A 13,245-nucleotide genomic window follows, 5' to 3' on the forward strand; every position below is an offset into this window, starting at 1 on the left:
GCTATTTCCAAGCAGTTAAGTATTCTACAGAAGGTTTTCAGCTGTTTGGCTCCAGGGTTCTTCCAAAGTATTGGTAACTTACTGATTTTTACTCTTCACTTTTCACCAACCAAGATGCTCACTTGAAGTTTTGTGCTCAAAAATAACTTTTCATCTAGAAATACAAGTTCCCCTGTTTTTTTGCCATACCTCGCCATTCCAGTGTGTCAACACACAACTGTTTTACTATTTTAATGTGATGTAAATATCACATAAGCAAGGTAAGGAAAAGTTTATGAGCAGTGTGGGTTTTTTAGGAAGGTGATTAGGCTGAAATATGCTTCTCTCACTTCAATTCAGCACGGACAGGACTGGAATGAAAACGACTAGAATCAGAAGTTAGCACAACTTGAACAGCTTGATTAAGGCAGGGCCATGATATCTTTAGTCTGATGTGTGATAATATGTGCTAACTTTGCACTCATTGTCTTTCACTAGAACCTCAGAGTCAAGGTTTTGTCACACCCAGACCTTGAGTGGATGTTACTTATCAAGATCATCGTGCACAGAAAGGGAGGATTCTTTTGGTTTGATTCAGGCAAACATTTTCCGTTTCATACAGAACTGATATTTTTTTAAATGCAAGAATGTTTTAGATAGTTCAGTACGCAGCTATGGTGGGAAAAAATGGAATGTTTTGCTTGGTAAAGTGTATCTAAACATTCTTATAACTCTCCTGTGCTTTAAGGCTATGAACTCCAGAATGGCTGTGCATCCTGCTCACTGCATTCAACATCTGTGTCTGTGCGTGCTAGCCATTTCCCTGGCCCTTTGTCCCTCTCTCTCCTCGATGATACTGCTGCTATGGTGAAAAATAGAGAGAAAGAACAACAGGATATTGTCCAGTTCTGGTCTGCGTGCCAACAGTGACAAAATGTTGTTTTCTCCTCTGATTGGGGATTCTTGTTGGCTTTTATTAGTCCTGGGTGAGCCTGAACACATTAAGAAGTGGGGTTTCTTTAACATTCTTTCAGTTGGTGTGGAAACCTTGAGTCTCTGGGAGGAAAGTGGTGCCCCGTGCCCTGGCACAAACTGTCCTGTCCTGGAGGATGATTCTCTGACTCATGCAGAGGAAAAGAAGATTTCTGTTGCGAAGCACAACAGGAAGACACCCCTGGCTGCTGTGTGCCAGGAGGACACCTGCAGAGCTGCCGCAGGGGTGGAAGTGAGCCACAGGCTGTATGGATAGTGCTGAAAAAACTGCCGGGCTGCACAGATCTGAGGCCAAACTAGGACGCGATTTCTGTTCTCCCTTCTGCCTTTCTGACACCTGTAGGTAAGCGTGGAGCGCACAACGGGCTTCTGCGGCACCTTACCGAGAGAAGGAGCTATCGCAGGGGATGGGGTCACAGTGAAGCATCCTTGCTTAGCAATCAGGATTGATTAATTATAACCCAGGAGTACGAACTGCAAATGTGCTGGGGTTGCCAAGGCAGGAGCTGAATGTGTGTCAGCGCTTGAATGAGGACGTACCATCCCCTCGGGACCTCCTGGGAGCAGCGGGTAACACCCAGGTATGTGCAGAGCCAGGAGGTAGGTGGCAAAACGCTTCGGGGTACGGTGGGAGGAGAGCAGGGGTTTGACTGTTATATTTGGGATGGGGATGTTTATCTAATTTGACAGTCATCTCAGTCAATCTGCTTTCAAAATAGGTTATTGGAGTGCAGTGACATAATTTATCATTGTTAAGAAAGTCAGCTTTGATGCACTCCCCTGAACATGAAATAAACCCAAAAGATCTGCAGCTATTGTGAGTTGCAGGCAAAAGCTTTGACTTCTGTGTGTTCTCATGGTTGTGAGCCACTGTCCTTTCTTTGCTGCACCCAAACCAGGCATCAGTGGTGATAAAGACAGTTGTGAGAAGATGAAGTGAGGTGAAAAATTGTAACTGACCCAGATAATGAGTTGTATTGAAACCATCCAGGACAAAATGGAGTAATATGTGACACATTTTTCAATAGCATCATACAGGGCACCTAAAGCTGAGGCAAACATAACAAAAACTTTGAAAGATAAATGGCAGAAATTTACAAAAAAATCTGCTTGAACTCTGAGAAGTGATGAAGTGTAAGAAAACCACAAAGGTGAAAGAAACGTGCTAATTACGTCACTGTGGGACTACATAAACAATTCTTGGGATTGGGAAGTTTATGCTCTTTGGTTGTGAAGACTTTAGTGGGAGTCCAGGAAGGCTGAACTGATGAAGCTGTAACTTCTCTTAAGCTGTAAGATTTAAAAAAATGAAACCCAGTGCTTTATAAATTAACATACAATACTGGTTTAGTGATCTGGGGTATGAAAAAGCTAATACAAAAAGCTACTCTATAGCCCTGGGTTTTATTTGAATGAAGATTTTAAAAGAAATTTGTAACCACTAAATCATCGCTTCTGGGCATTTAAAGTTAGTGAGTTTCCTGGTTGTGTCTTCAGTTCAGGAGTGCTGTGTTGGTAGTTTAATATATTCTAGGAAGCTATAGGCTGTGTCTGACAAATAGTTTCTGTTGCTGACATATAAAGGTTTTTAGCTTTTTTCCCCCCAGCTTTAAGGACTTTTTGGAACTGTAGAATACTGTGAGCTTTTCGGTGTCTAAGCAGCGTGACTGTATCAGATGTAAGGGGGAAACTTTTTCTGCACCTGTTTGCAAAAGTGAAGTATTTGGTCTGTTATGCTTCAAAGCTATTTTCTTTCAAAATACTGAATAGTTCCGAAGCATTGTCTAGCTCTGCTTACAGCCAGGTCATGGACTGTTAAACAAGACCTGACTTAATTCTAGCATTTCTTTTATTATGCTACTGTAAAGAAACCAGAGCTTACCCTACTGTTTGTCTGGGAGTAAACGTGCAGAGTTGTTAACCCTGATTTCTGACATGAATGTACTGATTGTTTGTTTTTTTTTTAATTGATGCTACTCTTCAGTTTAGGTATGGTTTAAGAATTTTACAGTCTTGTTTTAGTCTTCTGAAAGGTCTGTTCCTCAATAACTGTTACAAGGCACTGATATATTTTAATATGAAATTAAGTAGGGGATTTTTTTGCAGGTGTATTCATCACACGCCTTCTGTGATCTTTACCAGTGAATCCACACAAGAAATTCCTTCTGTAACTCACTCTAGGAACTGCATCTTGGTCCTTGTACTGCCTTAACTCCCACAGCAATAACTACCCTAAACGAGACCTTATCACCTACTGAAAAATACAATGACTGAATTCCTGGTTTGTTTCAACTGGTGCAACGGTGAACAGCCCCAGCCGGTAGGTAGATGCACAACCACCATCCTTTATCAGAGCTGAAACTTTGCCTTTCCCTTACGTGGAAAACACTTTCATTGTCATGTTCTTTTGATTAGCTTGGGTTCATTAATGCAAAAGTAAAAATGGACCTGTTAAACTCTATCGAAGCTATGTATGTTTGTCAAAAACTTCGACCATATGACTGTTTGCAGTTCTCAGGCCCTGACTTTGCAGTGTTTTTGCTAAAATGACAGTTTTTGCTAGAATTCAATTAACAATAATGCAGTGACTTTGACCCTCTCACTGCAAACAGCCTGAAACTTCAGCCTGGTTGCCGTGAGGAGTCATTAGGGTCAGGCTTTGTTTGGATGCTGCTTGTTTCTGTCTGAAAGCTGCTCATGTTTTCTGAACAGAGATCTAAGATGTTTTCTCTCTCACAGAAGAGGCGCCCGAGACTGGACCGGAATATGATAGGAGAACCGATGAACTTTGTACACACTGCGCATGTTGGGGCGAGAGAGATGAGTAGTGACTATTCATCAGTAAGTGTGTCCCTCTTGGGTAAGCAGAAATCTCCACTCAGTAACCTGTAGAGCAGGCAGCTAATAAAACACTAGATAACTGTAAGAGAGAAAAATCTGGCAACTTTTTTTTTTGAGGTAAGAGATGTAAGAATAAGTGGATTTTGGATAGCAAGGCCCTTCTTGTGCACTGACTTAAAATAGTATTTAAGTTACTATTTCTCCCTACTACCAGGGACCCAGCATTGTAAACATATGTCTTATGTGCCTCATCAAATTGACGCTTCTAATAACTGCTCTGGCAACCAGACTTTGAGAGATACGTGTTCTAATCAACTTTTTTTCTAGGCTGTATCAATTCAGGACCACATGAAGTCTAAAGGTGGCTACACATATGGCACTTCTGCGGCTGTTGAGGTGCAAGAAAGTGAGAGAAGGCTGAAATCTGCTCTGTCTTGAGAGGACCCCCTGGACTGTGTTTTTGTTTTCTCTAAAGCCTCTTTATCGTGGAGTAGAGAGAGAACTTGAATTATAAATAGGTCAGTGTGAGCTTTGATGTTCTTTGCACAAGAGCTGAAGGAGTTACTGTAAATTATCCTTAAAATGGTCTGTTGTGGTAGGGTTCGGGTAGCAACTGGAATTTGTCACTGTGGATGACTTCCTAGGTGTGTCTCAAAAACCTCATAAAATTGTCTTGTAGGATGGGATTGTCAGTTAGTATGAACTGTCAGGGGTTTTGGTCTCTCCTTTTTCCCCCTCAAGAAATGTGAGGTTGATTTAACTGGAGATCTTCACTTGCTTGAACTTCTTACATGGACTAAACTGAATTGCTGAATGGGAGCTTCTAGCTTATAATACAACTCTGGACCCATTTTTTGGATGGCTTACAGCCTAATGCATAAATCTACTGAGCTGTGCTTTGTCAGGTTGGTTTTTTTAAATGTTTTTTGGTGGTGAATGAACTCTACTGCAGTATGGTTAGCTGAGTCAGTTTCACTGCAAACCATGGTGAAACTTCTGCCTTGCTGTGATAATGCTTTTGGAGCTAAAATTGGAAGTTTATAAACATACTCTCAAATGAGGCTTAGAAAAACATACATTTCTTTCAATTACTGGGCTGCTTCCCTTCCCTATGTGCAGTAGTGTGACTGAGGGATATTACTACCACAGTGTTGTTAATATGTATCCAGTTAACTTCAAGTGGTACTACACTATGCTCACAATTGTGTGTTAATTTTGCATGACTACTACTTAATTTTAAACTGAAGTGAAAATTATGCTGTTACCAATCTGTAACAGTAACGACATAGGACTTCAAAGGGTATCTCACTCTTTGCAAGTCAGTGGAGCTCTCTCCTGCTCTATGATCAGCTGAACTTGTTACCATTTAGAAAAATTCCTTATTCTTGAATTAAAATACATGCCCTATTTTAATATATCTTAAAATTAGCATGTTAGCTGTATACTTAACTTTTTAAGGTCTTTGTTGATATTTTGTCTTCTAACTTTAAGATACAGAGTTCAAAGAAGCTAAATCCTATGTACTGTTGAGGAAGCATAAAGTGGCCAAACTGTTTTAAACAATTAACTCCTAACTCATCTGCTATTGCATTGAGTTTGTGCATTCATTGGTCCATGCTTGCCCAGAAAGAATAGTGATAGAACAACTGTGTTGAAGGACAAGGGTTATATTTTGTAAACACTGGAAGAAAACAAATTTAAAAGGAGTTTGTTTCCTGAAGACTCATTTGTATATTTAAGATTAGTGATATATGCATAACTAGAAATAAAGAAGTTGGTGATCATATCAGTTCTTCTCTCTAAAAATAAACCAGCAGAGATAATTTTGGTTTTAGACCCTTATTTATAGAAAAATCCCAGTTTTCATAATGTAAACCAAACAGTGCTATCTGGTTTAAAATTAATCTGTGTTTATCACCCTATATAGTATTAACTAGGACCATATTAAAGTTAAATAAGATGTAATATTATTAACTGGAAATGTTTTGCTATTGCATTAAAGGTGCCTTTACTTTTAAAATCTAAACAAACAAAAGCATGTCATAGGACTTGGGTATTTTTGTGCTGTATATTTAGAAACTTTATCCAGATATTACCTTTCATGTAACTCAGCATCACCTTATCTCGCTTATAATAAATGTGTTGAACGAGGCACTTATATTCTTCTGTTGTGAAAATGTTGGTATTTTTCTGTGCCCTGAACACCTGCTGGCCAGGTGGGTGGGTCAGCGTGGCTTGAAACTCTGCTGCACAGCTCCAGGCTTCTCCACTAGAGAGCATGGTTTTACATCAAGTCTCTCCCATCCCTGCGCTTTGCAAGCTATTACTCCAGTGTGCTTTGTGTTGGTTGTTTTTAGGTGAGTGTTTGTTTTGGTTTTTGGTGGTGGTTGTTGTTTGGGTTTTGTTTGTTCGTTTGCTTTTTAACTTGGCTGGGATAAAATATAACAAATGAGATGAAAGGATCCAACTTGTTAATCCACCTTGCAGGTTGTGAAGACTTTACATGAACATAACATGGCAATGACACATTACTGCTCTGACTTGATGTTGTTTTATGGTTAACTTGTTGTAGTTGGAAGGAAAATAACTTGCAAGTGGAGCAGGATCAGGTTTTTCTTATGTAGTCTGGCAGTGTCTTTGCAGTAAAAAATAAATGGGGATAGGGTTTAGTACTTGTCCATCATATCCCCTTGATTTCCCTGCTAGGTGTTACTGACTTTACAACAAATATTGCATAAATCTGTAGTCAATATATGGAAAAGGTATTTGGCTTTTTTCACCACCTAATATGTCATTTTGCCTCCTGTAACAGCTTTATAACAGTTATGTAGTGCTATGTTTTGTTCCAAGTTAGCCTGTAATGATAACTTGCAACCCAGGCAGGTAGTGCTGTTCATCTGCATGGTCTTGCTGTGTTGGACTGTCAGGTGCTTCTGCAGCTTCTACTCTGTATAGACAAGAAATATTTTAAGAGATTAATAAATACCCTTAATCTTACTGTGCCAGCAAGAATAAGCAGAACTTATAATCAGGTATGATGATGAAATTGATTATATGTCACTAAATATAGTAACACTGAAAAAAGAAATCAAATCGGTCAATGAAAGGTGATCACATGGCTGCTCTTGATTGTGTTGGGATTTGCTGTGCTATCAGCTCTGTGAGGCTGCCATAAAAACCCAACAGTTGAAGATAAGAATGATCTTGTCTGCCTTTCGTAATAGCTGTAGAGAGAGGCCAGATGAAGTACGAGAAGAAACCAGTGCTGTGTTACAGTAGTATCAAAAAGATTTCTGGTGAGGAGATTCCTGTAAGGCTTCCAGATACTCTGCAGGTCTGCAAACTGGGTTAGTCCAGAATCTCAGCCTGTTGTTTTAATGATACTGTACTATGAAATCATTCAGATTAGTTAGGCAGTCCAGGAATGTGAGGTGGAAGCTAGATCTTCCTTCCTAGCTTTGTACCTTCTTTTCTCAGGAGATCAAACTCGTCAGTGGGGCTTATTAAAAAGACTATATGCCATACTCTGGTTTACTAGGTCGTACTTCTAGTTAGTGGCTCCTGAAGGTAGACTTTGAATTCTAAAACCTGTAAGACAGGTGAATCACACACTAAGGGGTATGTCAAAAGTGTGGAGTCCTAAAACTAAAAAAATAAATCATCTGTTTCATTAGATTGTCTTCAGGGCAGGAAACAATCTGCAAAGATGAACTATAAATAGAATGCTATTCTAAAAACAAGGCTGCTTGGAATAAATATTTCTTATTTTGAAAAAGAAGTGGAGACTTGCATTTTTAACTCCTTGCTATTGCAGTACCATTCTTACTTTGTACCCTTCTGTCTTAATACAGGGACTGGATGAATAGAGTTTAGGCACAAAATTGTGCTTAATGCTTGAAATTCAAATTTTTTGATACCTACCTCTACAGTTGTAGTCCCTGTGTGCAAGAGGAGATGTTTGAAGTGCTTGGGCTTCTGTAGACTGCAGACTGCCCTTTCCTCATACACAGTGATTTGTGTGATGCACAAGGCCCAAGTTCCTGACATCAGTGGTTTTCCTGGTGATATTCATGTAGTTAAACTGTAAAAGGTTTCTTAGTCCTTCCTAGTCCTCTCCAGGAACCGGGCTGTTGGAGAGTTGTTTCCTCAGCAGAGCTGTAAGCCACAGAGCTTTGGGCCAGTTTTGTACTTCGCTGTGCATAATGCTTAATTCTTCCTGCTCTGGGGAAGCTGGTCAGAGAGGCAAATGGGACAGTTGGGAACTGCAGAACAAGGAGATGTACAAGTGAGGCATGTTTAGGTGCAATGGGAAGGCCAAGTGGTGTATGTTTAAGGAACGAGCAGGGAGCAGAATGTGTGCATGTTAATGTTTGTTATCTGCAAGGCCCAGGACGGCTTTGTTGCTATCAATTGGAAAATACTCGTAATGTGTGCGTAATTAGTATATGGAGGAAATTGGGCACTTAAATGCATGACTAAGCTGGGACTTTGAGACACAGAGTGCCAATGTAACTTTAATGGATGGTAGTGTACTCTCCCTGCAGTGGCTACAAAGCATGGAACCACCCAGACAGCTATCTTTGGTTCCAGCAATTGCAGACTGATGGCACATATATGTTTGTAAGACAAGGTGGAGCTTTTTTCTGATGAATCTGAGGTAGCAGATGTTCTAAATGCTGAGGCTTGCTGCACTCAACATGGAACACAAAACAAGTAAAGCTAGATTTAATACAAAATAGCAGTAGTAAAAGGGTATTTGCCTTCAGTGTACTATGCTGCCAAACCTTCAAGGAAATGAACCTGATCCATCTGATATTCAGCTTCCAGGTAGTGGGAGGGTATGATAGATTGGAGCTGAAAGGTCATGAAGAATTCCTTGTGCCTGGGGAGGTTTGTGTAACATTCTCCTGGCTTCTCTGCAGGCTGAGGTGCCAGGATGTCACCACAGCTACACCGGGTTTCCATTAGGACCTTTTCTCCCTATGCTATGTAGAGAAAGGAAACATGAAAGAAAATAATGAAGGCACTTTGAGCAGGCAGGGACATTACTAGTATTTGCTTTTGTGCCAAAAATACTTGCAACTTGAGGTGCTCAATACTGAACTAGGACTGCTGTCTTTGCCTGCGAACTTCCAAATGAGCAAGCTCATGTTATAGTAGCACACATGGGGTGTGCTGTGGCACCCACAGCATGATGTGCTTTGGCCTCTGCATCACCTAAACCCAGCCTGAACTGGCCTATCAAGCGTTGTCGTACACCTACCAAACACCATTGGTTGTCACTTGTGCTGCACATCCTGTTTCTGTGCATCCCATTAGCACAACCGAAATCCTAAGATACTACCCCAAAATGTAATTCAAATGGGAAGCAGTCCTCTCAAGCTAGCTTTCATCCTGTTTAGAAGAGAGTAGTAACAGCTGGATGAGAGCAACAACTTTGAGGTGTCTGTTGAAATCAAGGCCACAAAGCTATACTGAAACCACTTTGTTCAGTGAACCTTTTTAAGTAGTTGTTGTTATTAAAATAATGTAAATGGGAAGAATGTTTTCTTTATAACAATTTAAAATTTCCTCTGGTGTTTGCATATAAATCCAAACTGAGCAAAATCAAGGTTGTTATTACTCAGAGCTCACCCTAATTCAGGGGCAAAAAAGAAGTTGAATTATGTCTTTTACTGTTTTAATATATATGTATATTATATTTAGGCCTTCATCTTACGTAATGTGGAAGGAAATAATCTATTCTTTTAAACTGAAATTAGTATGATTGCTCTGGCTTACTGGAAGTTTTGAAAATGGACTTAAAATCTACATTTAAACCACTGAGAGAGAATTCAATGTGCTTGTGGCCAATGGCAGCTTTAAAAGTGGATGACTAGCTAATTACAGATTCTTCATCAAAGCGCTAGAGAAAGTGCTGGGTTACAGGGGTTTTTATGTTGTATTGCAGTGTATTTACATACATCTGATCTTGCTGGTGCTTAAGGCAGATGTGTACCTTTTACATAAGCTTCATGAGCTGAGTCTAAAGGTGAATGAAGACTGTACTGATAACCAGTAATTCATCTCTTCACAGTGAGCTGTCCAGAATTAAGGATTCGTAGATCAGGCAAAACAGTGGCACTTATTCTAGACAAATCTCTTTTAAAATAATGATCTCATATATGTAAGTTGGGAAGTCCAGACTCAACGTGAGCTGAACCTCGTATGCTTTTGAATGCAGTTATTACCCATGTTTACCTTTGCAGTCTCTGCCACCAGGAAATACTAAAGCCTGACTCAATACCTATGAAGGTATGATACGTGCTTGAGAATAGAATTCAAAAGTAAGGTTTACTGTCCCTATTAATGCATGCTAATGTGACCTTACTGCAAAATAGTGTCTGAGGAAGGCTTTCACCGGCTTCTTTCAACTACTTTAAACATCACCTTTGAAAATGCATTTGAATGGGCTGTTCTTTCTGCTGCGTAATGTCCAGTGAACTGGGGTATGTCTTGCTTCCACAGGCTGGTGTTTACTGGTGTTCAAATCAGGCTGTTGGTGCATGGGGAAAAGCTGTGTTTGAATTAATAAACAGTTCTTAAGTACTGGTCTTTGCTATGTTTTGGATCATTTTCTTGTCAGGAGATAGAGGTCACATCAGGCTGTTGCACATGTCCTCATTATTGCCACGTGTCTGTCTCTTGGAGAGGGCAGGTTTCAGTAAGTGTTCCCCATGTCACTTTACTCAAGAGGTTTCAGTGTTATCTTGCTGTCTTGTTCCAGGCTCCAGCCAAACAGCTGTGAAAATACAAAGCAGTGAAAGAGACAGTTTATAGAACTGGGTAAAATTTTCATTGCTTAAGCCACTTCCTTTTCCTTATCACCTGTTTCATTCTGTCCTATTACTCTACATAATTTCTTAGAAATATATTTACATTCAGTATTTGGGTCAGTGTTCTCTCTTAGCTTTTAGAATTGAATACAACATACTAAAAATACCTTCATCCCATTGAAACTATTAATGACCCCAAAATCCCTCTTTAATAATTTTTGTATGACATAACTGTTTAGTGAGCAATCTAGTACCTTTTATGATCTTAGTCCTTTAAAAATTATGCAGTATGTTTTCTCTTAAATACCTAATGCTGATAGCTACCACCCTCCCAAGTCTGCCTGCCAAACAAGGCAGATATTCTCTGTTCATGGTATTTTATGCAAAATTAACAGAATTGGACAGTAATTCAAAGTTAAGATAATGGAAGAGCAAATTTAATTGCATAAGTAGTTGTAGTGAAAGGAACTGAAAAAGGCAGATTGATTGGAATAAGTTTATTCAAAAGCTGAGAGGCTGATAAATATGAAAACCCCATAAAGCAGCACTTAATGCGATGGGAGAGTCAGGAGAACAGCCTTGAAATGGAAGATGTTTTGCATGTCTCTCCTTGTGAGTCAATTAATTTGTGTTTGGAAGTGTGTGCGTGTGGTGGAGAACAGGCAGGGGGAAGGAAGGGATCATTTCATCATCCCTTTGAAAAGGATTTCAATACATGTATTATTCAAGTAGTTTATTTTCTGTGCTGATGGTTATTTAGCTTCAGTTTCCACTTTCTAACTAAAGTTCTCAAAGCCTACATGAAACACCTTGGTTCCCTAATGCTTTAGGAATGCTTGAGTTGAGTCACAGATTTTCTTTCATGTTGATGTTTTGGTTTCGAGTGGGGATTTTTTTTTCTAGAATGTTGTTGCTCTTTTTTTCTGATGGAGATTATGGTGACAGCGAAGGGATGCATGTTCAAGCTAATGGTAACACCTAAAGACTGCTTCAGATGCCAATAAAAGTTATCTAAGAAGTTTTTTTGATGTCGTGAACATGAACTGCTTGTTCTGAGTTAACATTCCCTTTAGTTAAAGGAATTTTTACTCCTAATATTTCTCCCCAGCCCATTTTTTTCCAGCTGCAGGCAGAATACAAACTGCTGTGCTTTCCTGGGGAACGCAAGGAGCAGGATTAGTGTTTGGTAGGGACAGATACGCTGTGGAATCTGATTTGTGAGCAACTATGGACTTACAATTATAATTAAACACTTGTTCCATGCCAGAATGCACTGCCATGTACCCTTAGATCTTTACAAATCACAGAATTGATAGATTTATTAAAGTAATCTCTATTAATCTGTCATCCAGATCCTGTTAGATTCAGAAGAGAGAGTAGTTGGAGTAAAGTGTCACGGTTGCTCTGACAACAGCACCAAAATAGAAACACACAGATGGACAATGTACTAGCCGGGGTTTTTTTAAATACCAATTCTGCTTGGAGTATGAATTATTAGTTGTGCCATGGTGTGCTGCTACCTTTCACTGCTCACATCAAATTGTTAGCCATGCTTTTGCAGTGTAACAGATCTACAAGATGCATAAAACTGTTGCTGATACAGAGATGAATTGCAGATTGTCGCTGGAGGGGGAAAAGCTTGCCTGTCACCATCAATACATCTGTATGCATCAAAACATTGCTTTCTTACAGGTATGTAAATGTTATTCAGAATTTTTACAGCAACAGTACAGTTTAATAAACATTTTCCATAATGCTGTGGGAAGTGTTCCCCGTAGATGTTTTACAAGGCTTTGTCCTTAAATTCACACAGAGGAAAAACCACACTTGCAGGAACCTCATTCTTCAGTTGTAGCAACTCATAACTGCTTAGTTTGTGAGCAACTCAAGCAAGGGGGTTACCTGCTTATGACTTTGATTTGCTAATGTTGGAATGTAGCTCAACTCTTATCCTCCTGCCTCTCCCTCTTCCCTCACTCCTCCACCACCTCGCTCATGGCCCCATCCCCTTTCTCCAGTAATCTCTCTTGGCTTTGCTTCTGCTTTCCCATGCACGCTGGCCCTGGGGCAGGCCCCAGCCCTTCAGAAGGAGAATCACCAGTGAAGGACGTTGCATGAACATTACTTAACTTCCTTGGTAAATCAGAGAGTTGTTTCAGGCTCTCTCCTTCCTGCAAATCACTGCTGGCTCTTACATCTGCGCTTTTAATACTACCAAAGTCTGGAAGGCGTTTCTCAATTTTTTATTTTTTAAAGTACAACGTGATTCCTTCAACCTTTTGTGATAGGTCCCATTTTGCTGTTTCTTGTGTACGTGTTGCTCTCTCACTTAAGGGCCGCTGCTCTCATCGCCCCTCTTTCCTGGGGCTTGATTGTTTAGAAAGATGAAGTCAGACGAAACGCTTGGATTTGTCTCTAGAGCTGTGGCACAGAACTGTCCCTTTCCTTTTACTGCTGACGGCTGTGAAGAGTTTCAGGTACCATTAGGTTCCTCAAACCCACATGTGGGGCTGCTGGGTGGAAACCCCAAGCTGACAGCTGCTGAACACCCAGCGAAAGAACAAGGCGAAAAGAAACACGGGGGGAGGCGGGACGCGGGGCAGCCCCGGCCGTCACA

Source organism: Gallinula chloropus (genome assembly GCF_964237585.1).
Source record: "Gallinula chloropus genome assembly, chromosome: 9".
NCBI lineage: Eukaryota > Metazoa > Chordata > Aves > Gruiformes > Rallidae > Gallinula > Gallinula chloropus.